General features: G+C 43.8%; 1 protein-coding gene across 6 annotated transcripts in view; it reads right to left on the bottom strand.

Annotated features, from left to right (window-relative positions):
• The window catches only part of MORF4L2 (mortality factor 4 like 2), a 12,736-nt gene extending 10,181 nt beyond the window's left edge, over window positions 1-2,555 (bottom strand). For 3 of the 6 annotated variants that reach the window (XM_007447582.1, XM_007447579.1, XM_007447580.1), the window contains exon 1: window positions 2,395-2,555. The gene's annotated coding sequence lies outside the window, so the exon portion shown is untranslated. Of the gene's footprint in view, window positions 1-1,064; window positions 1,253-2,394 lie in introns of those variants that run through there. The other 3 variants (XM_007447583.1, XM_007447581.1, XM_007447578.1) reach the window with 1 other exon arrangement.
• Window positions 2,556-8,213: the final 5,658 nt, after the last annotated feature.

The following is an 8,213-nucleotide window of genomic DNA, read 5'->3' on the forward strand; positions in this document are numbered from 1 at the left end:
CCCCCCCCCCCCCCGACTCCGTTTTTTTCAAGCTCACTGAAGAGCTTTCTCTATTTTATTATGGAAATTTTCAAACATATACCAAGGTAGACAGAATAATATAAGGAATCCCATATGGCTATAACTCAGCTTAAACGATTAACTTAGGGCCAATTTTGTTTCATCTATACCCCTCCCCACTTCCCCCTACCGCTGATCTTATTTTGAAGCAAATCCTAGATATCAACGTATTTTGAAGCCAATCCGAGACATTTTATTATTTAATCCATATTTTCGTATATTAACTCTACAAGCTAAAGACAATTTGAAAACATAACCACAATACCATTACGTCTAAAACATCGTCATTAATTCCTTAAAAAACATCAAATATCGAATCCGTCTTCAAAATTTCCCGATGCGTGTTAAACATTTTTTTTTTTTTATAGTTGGTGTGTCCGAATCAGGATCCAAACAAGGCCTACTCCTCGCATGCGGTTCACCTCCGGCTCGCTCTCATTCTCCATCTCTCCCCACCCCCAAGCCGCTTTTTTTTTTAAACTTTTCAATATGGAAAATTCCAATCCCTGCTATTTTGAGGTAATTCCCAAATTAATTATTTCATCGGTAAAGATTGATACGTCTCTCTTATATCTCGAATTTCTTCTAGGGAAGGGGGTGATGGGCAGGAAAAGCACTGTAATGAACGACTTTACATAATTTTATGTTTTTTCTCATTCTATTACCCGGGTTTCTCTCCACAATAATGGCTAATATCTCCCGGAGCCAGCTTCGTATTAAGTTATTATACGTACTATATTACCTCGCTTTCGTATATTACACGCACTAATATACAGCACACGCCTCGGAGGCACACGTCTCTGAGGTAGATACTATTATTATCACCACTTTACAAACATGGAAACCGAGACGCAAAAAGAACAGCAGCCAGCCCAAGCTGGGCGTTGGCGAGTAGGAATTTGAATCTAGCTCTGCCAGATTGTAAAGCCATTAGTTAATCTTGTCTATATACGCGACGATAAGAGGAAATCGTCAACCCTTTCTCCCCACCCCCACCCCGAAACCTGAAACGAGAATCCAGCTCTTTCCAGCAGCCGACGTGTGATCACTGCCGACCCTCCAACCGCCATAGTAAAGCCAGGTTTCTCTGGCAACTGATATCCATAGGCAGACACGTCACCCTGGAGGCGGGTTTATGCCCTCCAGCCAGTCACAATCGTCTTGTCTAAGTTTTAGAATGTTCTATAACCAAATGATTGGACGAAGCCCACCACGTCAACAATGACACTTCGCCGCAGTAAAGGCGGGTGCTAGCAGCCTGCTTCTTCACGGTTAAGGCTTGAAGCAAACTAATCACCTTCCTCCTTTAGTGCGGGCTCTGGCCAATGACGTTCGCCCTCTTAGGTTCTTCGCCCGCCCTCCAAAAGTGCGACAGGAGTTGGGTCATAAATCTATAGGGCAGGGTGTTCACGTGGCCTACTTTCACGACCCAGAGTTCCCCAGGCCAGAGGTTTTTTTGTGTGTGTGTGTTTTTTTCCTGCAGGGAGGCATTATGGGTTTTTTTTTCCACTGGGAAAGGAAGTGTCTACGTGGCCTGCGGAAACAGGATGGGCGGAAATGAGCTAAGGTTCCCGCGAGTGGGGAAGCGCTAGGTCAAATCTGGGGCCACGCCCCCGAACCTGTTGCACAACTCTTGGAGGAAAAAAAAATAAGGTAGAGTGGGGGTTTTGATGTGTGTGCGAGTTGGGGTGCGGGGGGGGCTCTGCGGGCGCGCAGTGTCAGGGCGTCTGCGCGCAGGCGAGCCCACGTGGCCTTGGGCTTGGCGTGTGCGTTAACGCCAGGCCTCGTGGTGCTGGAGGTAGCTGGTGTGCGCAGGCGTGCGCCCCTAGCGTTGGGGCCGGTGTGTGTCCCGAAGCGAGTGCATGTGCGTGTGTGCGCGCGTAAGTGCGCGCGCTCTACGGATCGTTTTCTACTTTTGTGTATGTTTGAAAAATGTTCTCAGGAAAAGGAAAATTAAGTAATTAAGGCAAGGCGACCGTAACTGAGATAAAGGGTCTTAGCTAGAAATATTTCGGCGTCCCCTATCGATTTAATTTTAGACCCTAAAAATACACTTTCTTCCCACGTCTTTCTCCACGTGAAAATCCTGTTCTAAACCGTAGCCCTCCAGCGGTGAAGAGCCAAACCCTCCCATTCTCATATTAGCAATTGCAGGAAGCAGCTTCTTTGCTGTTCCCTAATAGCCTTCCCCCGCAACCCCCGCTCCCTCCGCCCTCCCCTCTTCAAGTTTATTCCAATTCTCCTGGCACAGTTTTCTGCTGAGAATATCTATATACGACAGACTTCCCCTCCACTAGGGACTCCGAATTTCTGTGGGGGCTGAGGTTCTCTTACCTTTTTGCCCTGATCTCCACGCAGAGTGCTCTTCAGGCAAGTACGCACTCTTAATTTTCCAGAAAGTTCTCTGAGTGAGGTTTATACCTTTTGAGTTTGCCACTAGATGCCGCCAAATTCCAGCAAAGGATTGGCTGTTTGGTCCCTGGAATTATGGGATTCCCCCCCTTTTCTGATTTGTTGAACTCTCCAATCTATAGAGATCGTATATATCTTTCATTGCTAGGGAAAAATCAAATTAACTTCTGTTACTAGCCCTACAAGGCAGGGGACTATGGCCCTTGATTCAAATGTTTTACCTCATTTCTTGCCTTCTTTCCTCCTTATAAAAATCCTCCCCCCATCTCTCCTTTCCTACTTGCCTTTTGCGGGTGGGGGGGGGTCAGAAGTGATAAATGACCCCAGGCACTAATGCTGATGGGATTCTAACCCTTTCTGTGGGGTTAAGATCTTCTCTTCAAATGCTGCCCCCCACAAAGGGAAAACATAGATGGCTGTTTTGTCAGTAAAGATGTTTCTCTTTATTGGACTTGGACCCTGGTATTGAAAAGTTATCTTTTTACTTTTGAAATTACGATTAGATATGTGTGTTTTCACCCTATTTTCTGTAGTGGTCCTGTTAAACTATTATGTTTTTGGAGTCAGAGGCTTAATTTTATTTTTTTGTTTTTGTTTTGCGGTACACGGGCCTCTCACTGTTGTGGCCTCTCCCGTTGCGGAGCACAGGCTCAGCGGCCATGGCTCACGGGCCCAGCTGCTCCACGGCACGTGGGATCCTCCTGGACCGGGGCACAAGCCCGTGTGCCCTGCATCGGCAGGTGGACTCTCAACCACTGCGCCACCAGGGAAGCCCAGAGGCCTAATTTTAAACCCCATTCCACACTTATTAGTTCTGAGAACCTGGGATTAATGTTCTGTGATCCTCAGTTTTTTTCATGTTTTCTATATTTTAGATGCTGTGTCATATTATTCACATATTATTATTTTATTCTTCACAAAATCCTTATTAGATGCATACTAATAAATGAACATCAAACAACAAAAGTTATACGTCTTTCAGTTATAGATCTTACACATGTGTGCATGCATGCACGTGTGTGCTCATGAACACACACACACAAGCACACACCCGGAAAGGGCAGGATTTAGAGCAGAAGTACTCAAAGTGTTTCCCAGACACACCAATAGCATCATTATCACCTTTTGGGAAGTTGTCAGAAATTTAGATTCTCACCTCCAACCTAATTAATCAGAAATTCTAGGAGTAGGTAGGGTTTGGCTATCTGTTATAACAAACTGTTATGGTGATCCCAATGCACACTGAAGTTAAAAGCACTGCTTTGGAGGGCAGAAATACAATGCTTATTTTTGTACACTCCACTAGAGGGTACTACAGAATGTAAAGCAAAATAATAAATGCTGTATATGTTTTATTGAGACACCCTGCCTGTTATCTGTCCTGTTTCACAGATTAAAAACTATTGTGAAGAGGTGCCTATTATTTTCTCAGTGCATACAAAAGTTTGGGAACCAGAATTGAACTTTACCTGTCCTTTGAGCCCAAGCCTTTGACAGTACTATGTTGTTCAGCCACAGTAGCTTGTCTTTCTGGGCCTCAAAATGCATCACAGACACCTTGTTCCCTGCCTTGGCTAACGTTGACTAGAGCATCAAGAAGAGGGCAGGGAAGCAAACCAAATAAATGGAAGTATTTTGATGATTTCATACCTTCCCTCATCTCCATTCTATAATAAAATATCACATGAAAGCTCATAAGTGTTTCCTTTCTTGCTTTTATATTTCCCAGCTGCTCTCTACCCTACAGTTATCTTTTTTAGTTTATGTCTAAACCTCTTCTGTGTGTGGGGGAAGAAAAAGGATGGTGAGGAAAGACAGTTGTTGAAAGCGACACTCTATACAGCTCTAACCCATTAATCTCAACAATAAGCCTATAAATTAGGTGATAATTATCCTTATTTTATAGATGATGAAAGTGAGTTCTAGAGACTATAATTATTTCTCTTTGGTTATGTAACTTGTAAGTAGTAGAGCCTAGGTAATTCCTGGTGTATCTGACAGTACTACCCTGCTAAACTTTCTACTCCTTGTTTTGAATCTGATTTAGTTATTTACTATTTTATGTGACTTTCAGCAAGTTCTTTAATTTTTCTGAGTCTCAGTTTCAACATATAGTAAATGGGAACAAATATTCCTGCTTCATAATCTTAGAGCTGCAGTATCCAATACAGTAACCACTAGACACGTAGGTATTTAAATTTGAATTAGTTAAATTTAAGTAAAATTAAAAATTTAGTTCCTCAGTTGCACTAACCACATTTCAAGGGCTCAGTAGCTACTTATGGCTAGTATTAGTACCAAATTAGATATCAACAAATATAGAACATTCCCACCATCAGAAAGTTTTATGGGACAGTGCTGATTTAGTGTATATAAGGTATGTAAAAGGGCCTAGCTTAGTGTATATTTCATGGCAGGTGCCCAAGAAAAGTAATTTCCTCTGCTCTTGCCTTTCAGCGTCAGAGCTAGGTATATTCTCCTGTTTTATTGATGGGGTCCAGAGAGGGGAGTAACTTACCCAATATACTATATAACAGGGGATATATCTGGCATTGGGACCCACATCTCCTGACTCTCCCTCCAATATTCTGTCTGGTAGACCTGTCCTTATGCTCTACTGAGTGAGGTCCTAAGCCCACGGGTGTGAAAAATGTGAATTAAATTTGGAGTCAGGGTAGTAGCAGAAAAAGACATAGGAACTGCTCAGCTCTTTACATCAGTTGTCTTAGTGACTCCTCACTGAAGCCCAGAGAAGCTAAATATTTACTCAAGTTGCCAACTAGTAAACAACAGACCAAAGATTCAGACTTCTCTGTGACTTCAGAGCCCACGTTTTTTCCCATTATGCCATGGAACCCTCTCAAATGTGAATACTCTCCTGCCCCTTCCACTTACTAGTGGGATGAAGCTTCAGCAGATTCCTGATTCTTATTAGATCCTCAGAAAATGTGAGTTACTCTTCTTCCCTTTGATTTTACAGCTGAATCAGTGTCTTCACAATCTGTGTCAACTGGAAGGGAAATATAGCTTTGGTCAATGTTTGGTTTCAAGGCCCAAGGCCAAACAGGCTATGGTCGCAGCCTTCACAGAACACCTGATGGCTCTGAGATCTCTTAATTTTCAAGGCCACCATTTGCTCATATGATGACTTTGTGCTAATTAGAAACATGTGCCACCTGGGGGCAGACAAGTTGCAGAGAAGTGTCCACTCTAGTGGAACAATGAGAAAAATATTTTCTTTCTCAGGGATATTGGAGCTCCACCAGGGCAGTTGAAGAATGAATTTCAGCCTCCACTTGTTCCCGCTCAGTTGGGTACCCTTGTGCAGGGTACAACGTGCCCTGCCCAACAGTATCTGCTGGCCTTGCTTGTCTTACCTCGTGGTTAGGTCTGGAAGGTAGTGGTCAGTGTCTTCTAGAGGGTGGAGAGGGACACCAGTGTCTTCCCATGGCTTCTGGGTAGTAGATGAAATTGCTCCATTCTAAGGTTAATTTGATATTTTTTCATTTGGTTCTGACTAGTTTATTGGATGATTTTTAAAAGAATGCTTGGTTAATTTAAAAGTTTTTTAAAAACCTAATATTTCAAGGCTAAGCAAAATGGTATTTCTTTAATAATGATGTTTTTTCTATCTATTTGTACCTGCCTTGTTCTATAGGGATTTCATAAAACCAGTTCAGCAAATTAGTCTGGATCAGTCTAGTTTGCTAGCCCATGACAGACAGGGCCAACGATGGAACTAGTCATGGGGAAGTTTTATCCTTTTAGGGGTATCTATTCTCTTCTAGCTCCTCTCCTCTTCTGTAATCAACCCCTGCCCTGCTGCAACTGACCCATCTATGTGGCAGAAAGAGGTTACTTCAAATGACTGAGAACCTGAATCTAATCAATGTAGTACTTGAATGGCCTTGGGATGCCAGACTTGCACACAATCCCTTGGTTTCCCCTTCCTGAGTCAGTAGTTTAGCATGCGATTCACCAAAATGTGTGGCTTTGTGAACCACACACCTCACTTGGAATCATCATGTCAACTCATCCGCAGTACACATCAACCAACAGAGATGAGGACTGATTTCCCCCAGTGTATACTGACTCCTACAATCTGAGCATTGCCTGCGAGAGGATGCCTTGATCCCTTTTTCAGAGATAACTATGTTCGTGCTTATAACTTGCACTCACAGTCCCCATTTTACTGGGAATGATAAAAGCTATGCCTTTTGAAAATTTCAGCTGTTGTATTAAAGAGGACAAACCAGTAGCACTTAAAGTGCTGTGTCTTTAAATTGTCGAAGTTTAATGATGGGCACATGGGGGTTCATTATACTAGTCTTCCTACTTTTGTGTGTTTTTTGAAGGTTTCCATAATAAAACAGCTAAAAAAGACAAAAAAAAGGAAAATTAAAAGTGCTTCATCAAAAAAAAAAAAAAAGTGCTTCATCATTCCTGGGAAGGAGAACACACATGGGATTCTCTTCTATTAACGAAGGGCTTGGGTGATAACATTTAGTAGGAAGGTACCATGTAAAAATATGTGGAGGGGGTTATTTTAGATTGAAAAAGCCTCTGTGCTGGAAATCCTGAGAAGGTCTCCTAGAAGGGGAGACTCCTCCGGTCTGCAGTCCCTCTCTACTGGATCCCTGAAGAAGTGTTGCTATAATGAGCTACTGCAAGTGAGAGAAGTGAATCATCTCCCTCGGGCCTTTGGGAGTGGGGAGAGGGTGAAAACCAGGAAACAGGCCTCAGCTAATTGGTGAAAACTGTTAGCCAGTAGGCAGAGAAACACAGGCAAAGAGAACCTGGGGGCAAGAGAAGGGGCTTCATTCTCACCCCAGGTGAGTGCTGGAGAAGGCAAAGGTGCTAGGGAAGGAGGAGACCAGGGAGCAGAATATGTGGCAAAGAGGCCCTCAATTGGGATCTCAAAGGCTAGGCTTTGAAGGCTCCAGGCCCCATCTGATTTGCAGGTTTTAAAACAAGTGGGAAAGCCGTCTGAAGGCAAAGATTATATATGCACGCGAGTGTCCAAGGTCCTGTAACATTGTCTGCTCAGCTTGGGAAGACAGGCTCAATAAAAGTACACTTTGAAAACTGGGTGGTTTGGTTCTTTGTTGTTGTTGTTGTGTTTTTACTTCGACTGAGCAAACGAGGATGTTGGTACACTGGTGGGAGTCAGAAGATGTGGTTGGAGAGATGGGGCACTGTTTGGAGTGTGGGGACCTAGGAGGACAAGTTCTTTCAAAGCCCTAAAGTTGAGGTAGCATGATTAGAGGCTGGGGCCAGAGAAGAGAGCAAGGGCAGTGCCTAAAAGGTACAAAGCCAAGATTCACCCAGCAGCTCCCAGGCCAGAGTTGTGGGTGGGATGTCAGTGAGACCCAGGCGGGTGCAGCCAGTTTTCAATAGAGCTGGTCTGTGAAACTTGGCTGAGAGGACAGAAGAAGATTGATGTTTGCTCCAGTGTGGGGCTGTCAGCTGTGCTCACCGCCTCACCATAGTCCCAGCTGTAAACAAAAGTCCTGGCCCTTCATGGCACTGCAGAGCAGTCCAGGCTGGTGTAAGTCTCTGAGGACAGCTAGACCATTTTCTCATCCTGGCTGACAACCAGAAGACAGAAGAAACAATAGAAGATGGTGGTGGGAGAGGGGGCAGGATTGGAAGTGGGGTGAGAAGCAGTGACCAGTGGGAAGGAGCTGTTGATTTCAAATCTTAGGTCTTTGGATGCAAGTAGCAGAAATCTTGTAGGGAAA

Source organism: Lipotes vexillifer, unplaced genomic scaffold (assembly GCF_000442215.2).
Source record: "Lipotes vexillifer unplaced genomic scaffold, Lipotes_vexillifer_v1.1 scaffold1990, whole genome shotgun sequence".
Lineage (NCBI taxonomy): Eukaryota > Metazoa > Chordata > Mammalia > Artiodactyla > Lipotidae > Lipotes > Lipotes vexillifer.